Source organism: Macaca nemestrina, chromosome X, assembly GCF_043159975.1.
Source record: "Macaca nemestrina isolate mMacNem1 chromosome X, mMacNem.hap1, whole genome shotgun sequence".
NCBI lineage: Eukaryota > Metazoa > Chordata > Mammalia > Primates > Cercopithecidae > Macaca > Macaca nemestrina.
This window is the reverse complement of record NC_092145.1, coordinates 46,116,264-46,125,833: the sequence shown is the minus strand read 5'-3', so window position 1 is coordinate 46,125,833 and position 9,570 is coordinate 46,116,264. Positions and strand designations below refer to the sequence as shown.

The following is a 9,570-nucleotide window of genomic DNA, read 5'->3' as shown; positions in this document are numbered from 1 at the left end:
GTCCAAGTGATCTCATTGTTCAATTCCCATCTATGAGTGAGAACATACAGTGTTTGGTTTTCTGTCCTTGTGATGGTTTGCTGAGAATGATGGTTTCCAGCTTCATCAATGTCCCTACAAAGGACGTGAACTCATCCTTTTTTTATGGCTGCATAGTATTCCATGGTGTATATGTGCCACATTTTCTTAATCCAGTCTATCATTGATGAACATTTGGGTTGGTTCCAAGTCTTTGCTATTATGAATAGTGCTGCAATAAACAAACGTGTGCATGTGTCTTTATAGTAGCATGATTTATAATCCTTTGGGTATATACTCAGTAATGAGATTGCTGCGTCAAATGGTAATTCTAGTTCTAGATCATTGAGGAATCTCCACACTGTCTTCCACAATGGTTGAACTAATTTACACTCCCACCAACAGTGTAAAAGTGTTCCTATTTCTCCACATCCTCTCCAGCATCTGTTGTTTCCTGACTTTTTAATGATTGCCATTCTATCTGGTGTGAGATGATATTTCATTATGGTTTTGATTTGCATTTCTCTGATGACCAGTGATGATGAGCATTTTTTCATGTGTCTGTTGGCTGCATAGATGTCTTCTTTTGTGAAGTGTCTGTTCATATCCTTTGTCCACTTTTTGATGTGGTTGTTTGATTTTTTCTTATAACTTTGTTTGAGTTCTTTGTAGATTCTGGATATTAGCCATTTGTCAGATGGGTAGATTGCAAAAATTTTCTCCCATTCTGTAGGTTGCCTGTTCACTCTGATGGTAGTTTCTTTTGCCATGCAGAAGCTCTTTAGTTTAATTAGATGCCATTTGTCTATTTTGGCTTTTGTTGCCATTGCTTTTGAAGTGTTTTAGCCATGAAGACCTTTCCCATGCCTATGTCCTGAATGGTATTGCCTGGGTTTTCTTCTAGGGTTTTTATGGTTTTAGGTCTAACATTTAAGTCTTTAATCCATCTGGAATTAATTTTTGTATAAGGTGTAAGGAAGGGATCCAGTTTCAGCTTTCCACATATGGCTAGCCACTTTTCCAAGCACCATTTATTAAGTAGGGAATGCTTTCCCCATTTCTGGGTTTTGTCAGGTTTGTCAAAGATCAGATGGTTGTAGACGTGTGGTGTTATTTCTGAGGGCTCTGTTCTGTTCCATTGGTCTATATCTCTGTTTTGGTACCAATACCATGCTGCTTTGATTACTGTAGCTTTGAAGTATAGTTTGAAGTCAGGTAGCATGATGCCTCCAGCTTTGCTCTTTTGGCTTAGGATTGTCTTGGCAATGCAGGCCTTTTTTTGATTCCATATGAACTTTAAAGTAGTTTTTTTCCAATTCTGTGAAGAAAGTCATTGGTAGCTTGATGGGGATAGCATTGCATCTATAAATTACTTTGGGCAGTATGGCCATTATCCTGATATTCATTCTTCTTATCCATTAGCATGGAATATTCTTCCATTTGTTTCTGCCCTCTTTTATTTCCACCCTCTTTTATTTCCTTGAGCAGTGATTTATAGTTCTCCTTGAAGAGGTCCTTCACATCCATTGTAAGTTGTATTCCTAGTTATTTTATTCTCTTTGTAGCAATTGTGAATGGGAGTTCACTCATGATTTGCTCTCTGTCTGTTAATGGTGTGTAGGAATGCTTGTGATTTTCGCACATTGATTTTGTATCCTGAGACTTTGCTGAAGTTGTTAATCAGCTTGAGATTGTGGGCTGAGACAATGGGGTTTTCTAAATATACAATCATGTCATCTGCAAATAGGGACAATTTGACTTCCTGATTTCCTAATTGAATACCCTTTATTTCTTTCTATTGCCTGATTGCCCTAGCCAAATTTCCAACACTACGTTGAATAGAAATGGTGAGAAACGGCATCCCTGTCTTGTGCCAGTTTTCACAGGGAATGCTTCCAGGTTTTGCCCATTCAGTACAATATTGGCTCTGGGTTTGTCATAAATAACTCTTATTATTTTGAGATATGTTCCATCAATACCTAGTTTATTGAGAGTTTTTAGCATGAAGACCTGTTGAATTTTGTCAAAAGCCTTTTCTGCATCTACTGAGATAATCATGTGCTTTTTGTCTTTGGTTCTGTTTATGTGATGGGTTACGTTTATTGATTTATGTACGTTGAATCAGCCTTGCATCCCAGGGATGAAGCTGACTTGATCATGTTGGATAAGCTTTTTGATGTGCTGATGGATTTGGCTTGCCAGTATTTTATTGAGGATTTTCACATCAATGTTCATCAGGGATATTTGTCTGAAATTCTCTTTTTTGTTGTGTCTCCACCAGGCTTTGTTATCAGGATGATGCTGGCCTCATAAAATGAGTAAGGGAGGATTCCCTCATTTTCTATTGATTGGAATAGTTTCAGAAGGAATGGTACCAGCTCCTCTTTGAGCCTCTAGTAGAATTCATCTGTGAATCCGTCTGGTCCTGGACTTTTTTTAGTTGGTAGGCTACTAATTATTACCTCAATTTCAGAGCCTGTTATTGGTTATTCAGAGATTCAACTTCTTCCTGGTTTAGTCTTGGGAGGGTATATGTGTTCAGGAATTTATCCATTTCTTCTAGATTTTCTAGTTTATTTGCATAGAGGTGTTTATAGTATTCTCTGATGGTAGTTTGCATTTCTATGGGATTGGTGGTGATGTCCCCTTTATCATTCTTTATTGCATCTATTTGATTCTTCTCTATTTTCTTTTTTATTAGTCTTGCTAGCAGTTTATCAATATGTTGATCTTTTCAAAAAACCAGCTCCCGGATTCATTGATTTTCTGATGGGTTTTATTGTGTCTCCATCTCTTTCAGTTTTGCTCTGATCTTAGTTATTTCTTGCCTTCTGCTAGCTTTTGAATGTGTTTGCTCTTGCTTCTCTAGTGCTTTTAATTGTGATGTTAGGGTGTCGATTTTTGATCTTTCCTGCTTTCTCTTGTGGACATTTGGTGCTATAAATTTCCCTCTACACACTGCTTTAAATGTGTCCGAGAGATTCTGGTACATTGTGTCTTTATTCTCATTGATTTCAAAGAATATCTTTCTTCTGCCTTCATTTCATTATTTACCCAGTAGTCATTCAGGAGCAAGTTGTTCAGTTTCCATGTAGTTGTGTGGTTTTGAGTGAATTTCTTAATCCTGAGTTTTAATTTGATTGCACTGTGGTCTGAGAGACAGTTTGTTGTCGAGAGACAGTTTGTTGTCATTTCTGTTCTTTTCATTTGCTGAGGAATGCTTTACTTCCTATTATGTGGTCAATTTTAGAATAAGTGCAATGCGGTGCTGAGAAGAATGTATATTCTGTTGATTTGGGTGGAGAGTTCTGTAGATGTCTATCAGGTCTGCTTGATGCAGAGCTGAGTTCAGGTCCTGGATATCCTTGTTATCCTTCTGTCTTGTTGATCTGTCTAAAATTGACAGTGGAGTGTTAAAGTCTCCCATTATTAATGTGTGGGAGTCTAAGTCTCTTTGTAGATCTCTAAGGACTTGCCTTATGAATCTGGGTGCTCCTGTATTGGATGCATATATATTTAGGATATTTAACTCTCCTTGTTGAATTGATCCCTTTACCATTATGTAATGGCCTTCTTTGTCTCTTTTGATCTTTGTTGGTTTAAGGTCTGTTTTATCAGAGATTAGGATTGCAACCCCTGCTTGTTTTGCTTTCCAGTTGCTTGGTAGATCTTCCTCCATTCCTTTATTTTGAGTTCATGTGCGTCTTTGCACATGAGATGTGTCTCCTGAATACAGCACACTAATGGATCTTGACTTTTTCTTGAATTTGCCAGTCTGTGTCTTTTAATTGGGGCATCTAACCCATTTACATTTAAGGTTAATATTGTTATGTTTGAATTTTATCCAGTCATTATGATGTTAGCTGGTTATTTTGCCTGTTAATCGATGTAGTTTCTTCATAGCATCAATGATCTTTACAATTTGGCCTGTTTTTGCAGTGACTGGTACCCATTGTTTCTTTCCTTGTTTGGTGCTTCCTTCAGGAGCTCTTGTAAGGCAGGCCTGGTGATGACAAAATCTCTCACCATTTGCTTGTCTATAAAGGATTTTATTTCTCCTTCACTTATGAAGCTTAGTTTGGCTGGATATGAAATTCTGGGTTGAAAATTCTTTTCTTTAGAATGTTGAATATTGGCTCCCACTCTCTTCTGGCTTGTAGGGCTTCTGCTGAGAGATTTGCTGTTAGTCTGATGGGCTTCCCTTTGTGGGTAACCCGACCTTTCTCTCTGGTTGCCCTTAACACTTCTTCCTTCATTTCAACCTTGGTGAATCTGACAATTTTGTGTCTTGGGGTTGCTCTTCTCAAGGAGTATCTCTGTGGTATTCTCCACATTTCCTGAATTTAAATGTTGGCCTGCATTGCTATTTTGGTGAGTTCTCCTGAATAATATCCTGCAAAGTGTTTTCCAACTTGGTTCTATCCTCCCCATCACTTTCAGGTACATCAATTAAATGTAGATTTGGTCTTTTCACATAGTCCCATATTTCTTGGAGGCTTTGTTCATTTCTTTTTACTCTTTTTTCTCTAGCACTGTCTTCTTGCTTTATTTTATTAATTTGGCCTTCAATCACTAGTACCCTTTCTTCCAGTTGATCAAATTGGCTATTGAAGCTTGTGCATGTGTCACAAAGTTCTCGTATCATGGTTTTCAGCTCCATTAGGTCATTTAAAGTCTTCTGTACACTGTTTATTCTAGTTAACCATTCACCTAATCTTTTTTTAAGGTTTTTAGCTTCCTTGTGATGGGTTCAAACATCTTTCTTTAACTCAGAGAAGTTTGTTATTACCCACCTTCTGAATCCTACTTCTGTCACCTCGTCAAAGTCATTCTCCATCCTTCTTTGTTCTGTTGCTGGTGAGGAGCTGCAATCCTGTGGAAGATAAGAGGTACTTGTTTTTTTAGAATTTTCAGCTTTTTCTGCTCTGGTTTCTCCCCATCTTTGTGGTTTTATCTACCTTTGGTCTTTGATGTTGGTGACTTACAGATGGAGTTTTGGTGTAGATGAACTTTTTGTTGACGTTGATGGTGTTCCTTTGTGTCTGTTAGTTTTCCTTCTAACAGTCAGGTCCCTCAGCTGCAGGTCTGTTGGAGTTTGCTGGAGTTCCATTCCAGACCCTGTTTGCCTTGGTATCACCAGCAGAGGCTGCAGAACAGCAAATATTGCTGCCTGATCCTTCTTCTGGAAGCTTCTTCCCAGAGAGGCAGCCACCTATATGAGGTGTCTGTGGGCCCCTACTGGGAGATGTCTCCCAGTTAGGCTACATAGGTGTCAGGGACCCACTTGAGGAGGCAGTCTCTCCATTCTCAGTGCTCAAATGCCATGCTGGGAGAACCACTGCTCTCTTCAGAGCTGTCAGACAGGGATGTTTAAGTCTGCAGAAGTTGTCAGAACAAGGCAGCACCTTTTGTTCAGCTATGCCCTGCCCACAGAGGTGGAGTCTAGAGGCAGTAGGCCTTGTTGAGCTGTGATGAGCTCTGCCCAGTTCAAGTTTCCAAGCTGCTTTCTTTACCTACTCAAGCCCCAGCAATGGCAGACTCCCCTCCACCAGCCAGGCTACTGCCTCACAGATTGATCTCAGACTGCTGCACTCACAGTGTGCTAGTCTCTGTGGGTGTGGGACACACTGAACCAGGCATGGGAGAAAAATCACCTTGTCTGCCAGTTGCTAAGACCTTTGGAAAAGCACAGTATTTGGGCAGGAGTGTCCTGTTTTTCCAGGTAGTCTGTTCAGGCTTCCCTTGGCTAGGAAAGGGAAATCCAACCCCTTGCACTTCCCAGGTGAGGTGATGCCCTGCCCTGCTTCAGCTCCCCCTCTGTCCAATGAGTCCCAGTAACATGAGCCAGGTACCTCAGTTGGAAAGGCAGAAATCACCCATCTTCTGCATTGATCACGCTGGGAGCTGCACACTGGAGCTGTTCCTATTCAGCCACCTTGGAAAGCCCCTCTTGTAGTTAAGAATTTCATGCCAGGCAAATGTGTGATTGACTCAGAGCTCTGTGCCAATCACAGTGGGAAGCCCAACTCAATGAAACTTGGGGAAAGTCTGGGTGCCTAGAACTAGCACCAAGGGAAAAGTTTATCTGAAATTTCTATTCAGTGGTGATATAAACCTTAGGCTGTTGAAATAGGACCTAGTACCCAGACGGATAAGGACATTTCTTCACCAGTTACCCAGGTAATAGAGAAATAAGTGGTGTGTGTCCATGTGTGTGTTTGTGTGTGTATGTGTGTGTGTGTGTAGAAAGAGAAATCAACAGGGCAGAATGTATATATAATATATTCCAATAGCCTTCTAATTGGCCTCCCCAATTCCTCCTTACTTCAATCCAGCTTCCACACTACTGTTAAATTCATTTTCATTCATTGCTCAACAGACACAAGTTGATTCCAAATCTTGGCTATTTTGAATAATGCTGCAGTGAACATGGGAGCATTGATATATCTCCAAAATAGTGATATTATTCTCTTCAGATGCATACCTAGAAGTGAGACTGCTAAACCATATAGTAGTTTTATTCTTAGTTTTTTGAAGAATCTCTGTACTGTTTTTGATAATGGCTGTACTTACATTTCTACCAACAGTGTGCAAGTGTGCCCAGAGCTTTGCCAATATCTGTCATCCTTCTTTTGATAGTCACCATTCTGAGAGGTGTGAGGTGATATTATGATTTTAATCTGCATTTTCCCAGTATTTAATGATGTTCAGCATTTTTTTCATATATCTATTGGCTATTTATATGTCTTCTTTTGATAAATGTCTATTGAAGTCCTTTGCCCATTTTTTAATCGGGTTATTTGTTTTCTTGGTATTGAGTTGTATGAGTTCCTGATAATTCTGGATACCAGATCTATGATTTGCAGGTGTTTTCTCCTGATTCATAGATTGTCTCTTCACTCTTAATTGTTTTCTTTGCTGTGCAGAAGCTTTTTAGTTTGATGTGTTTCCATTTGCCTGTTTTTACTTTTGATGCCTGGACATTTGGAGCCAAATCCAAAGAATCATCGCCCAGACCAATGTTATGTAGTTTTCCCTCTATGTTTTCTTCTGCAGTTTTATGGGCTTCAGGTCTTATGTTTAGGCCTTTAATCCATTTTGAGTTGATTCTTGTATATTGTGTGATATGAGTGTCCATTTTAATTCTTCTGCATGTGGATATCCAGTTGTTCCAATAGTAATTATTGAACAAACTCCTCTTTTCCCATTATGTGTTCCTGGCACATTTGTTTGAAATCAATTGACCATAGATGCATGGATTTATTCCTGGTCTCTCTATTCTGTTCTATTGGTCAGTGTGTCTATTTTTATGCCAGTACCATATTGTTTTAAATATTATACCTTTGTAATAAAATTTGAAATGAAGAAGTATGATGTCTTCAGCTTTCTTCTTGCTCAATATTGCTTTAGCTATTCGGATCTTTTATGGTTCTATGCAAATTTTAGGATTTTCAGAAATTTCTGTGAAAGATGCCATGGAATTTTTATACAGATTGCATTAAATCTATAGATTGTTTTGGGTAGCATGGACATTTTGATAATGTTGATTGTTCTGATCAGCAATCATGGAATATCTTTTCACTGATTTGTGTGTTCATAAATTTCTCACATTAATATTTTGTAGCTTTCAATTTACAGATTTTTTACCTCCTGCTATAAATTTCTTACTAAGTATTGTATTCTTTTTGATGTATTATAAATGGGATTTCTGTTCTTAATTGCTTTTATGGGCAGTTAATTATTAGTAAATAGAAAGGTTACTAATATTTATGTGTTGATTTTGTATCCCAAAACTTCATTATATTTGTTTATTAATTCTAACAATTTTTATTGGCATATGTGGAGTTATGCATATATATGATCATGTATCTGCAAACAGAGACAGGTTTGCTTCTTTTCTAATTTAGATGTCTTTTATCTCTTTTTCTTGTCTAATTGCTCTAGCTAGGACTTCCAGTACTATGTTGAATAGAGGCTTTTTTTTATTTTCATAATTGAGATTTTATTGGTTGAGGATCAGTACAGACATTTCAATTTGTACACAATTCTTAACATATGTAACAAAATTCTAAAAAGCCATGTATTGTAATTCTTTTTTAAAGTTATTCCAGTGACTTTCCAGCTTAAAATTTGGAAGCAAATTTTCCTTAAGAGGCTATCAAGTACCAGTATCTTCACATGTTGGTCAGCTGTTACATATGGCCCACCAGTTCACAACTGAATTAGCATGTACACTACATATTCAAATTTGTAATCTTTCACAGCACGGTAACAAAGTTATTAGGAAAACAGGACTACCACAACCAAAGATGTTACAGAGTGCACACAATTCTGACAGGGAGCGCCATGATCAAGCAGTGGTTTTCTTTAGGAAACAATTCTACTAAAAAACAACATGAGAATAGAATTTAAAATGTTCAAGACATTAAATGCAGGACTGACTCCATATTGCCATTTAATATGCTTTGTATTATAGGATATAAAAACTAACCCCACATCTATAGAATATTAAGCTGACACCCGAGACAGTCAAAGCCTCCCATAATTCAGTACCCCACACTTTTCTGGTTGTACCAAAAAATAAACAAGCAGCAAATGATTTCACCTCTTAAAAAAAAGCATTTACACTTTAAAAAATGGGATGAGGTGGGATTCCCTCCTTCTTAAAAATGTTTCTAGAGCTAGTAAAAAACTTGCATTTACAAAATAGTTGATAAAAATATTCCTCTGGATTGTACAAGAAGGGAGACAGGGACCACTGGTAAGACATGGTATATGGTATTAATCAGACTTGGCTTCTTTCTCTCCTGCTTCATCAGAGACTGGACTCTCCTCAGTTTTCGTTTCCCCATTTTCTGCAGGTAAATCTTTAGTTTCTTGGTTAGCCACTTCGACCTGTTTTCCCTTTGCTCCCCTTTTCCCTTTTGTTTGCACTTTTTTGTCTGAAGATTTATCCTTCGCTGCTGCCTTTTTCAGCTTCGCTTCCACTTTTGCAGGAGGTTTAGCTGATCCGCGCCGATCTCCTCTTGGGCTCTTCCTTGGCAGCCCCTTCCGCAGAGCTGACCTTCCTCTTGGGCATCCTGGTGGTGGGGAAGGCGCGTGCCCGGGTGCCTGTGGGCCGCGGCGCACCAAGAGCCTTCGCAAAAATGGGCTGACTGGCCACTGCCACTCCTTCTGCCGCCCGAGCTGCTGAGACCCACCAGGCATTCTTTTCTTATTCCTGATCTTAAAGGAAAAGCTTTTAATATTTCATCTTTGAGTATAATGTTTGATGCAGACTAGTTTATGACCTTTGTTGCATTGAGGTACATTTCTTTTATACCTAAATTCTTGAGAGTTTTTATCATGAAAGGATATTAAATTTTGTGAAATACATTTTCTGCATCTAATGAGATGATCATATGGTTATTGGCTTTTGTTCTGTTAATATGATGTATTGCATTTATTGATTTGCATATGTTGGACCATCTTGGCATCCCCAGGACAAATCCCACTTGATTGTGATGAAATATACTTTTAATGTGCTGTTGAACTTGGTTTGATAGTGTTTTG

At 38.4% G+C, this 9,570-nt stretch overlaps 1 pseudogene; it reads right to left on the bottom strand.

Moving 5' to 3' along the window:
* Positions 1–8,609: 8,609 nt before the first annotated feature.
* On the bottom strand, positions 8,610–9,097 carry LOC105490460 (non-histone chromosomal protein HMG-14 pseudogene; annotated as a pseudogene).
* Between the last annotated feature and the right edge of the window lie 473 nt (positions 9,098–9,570).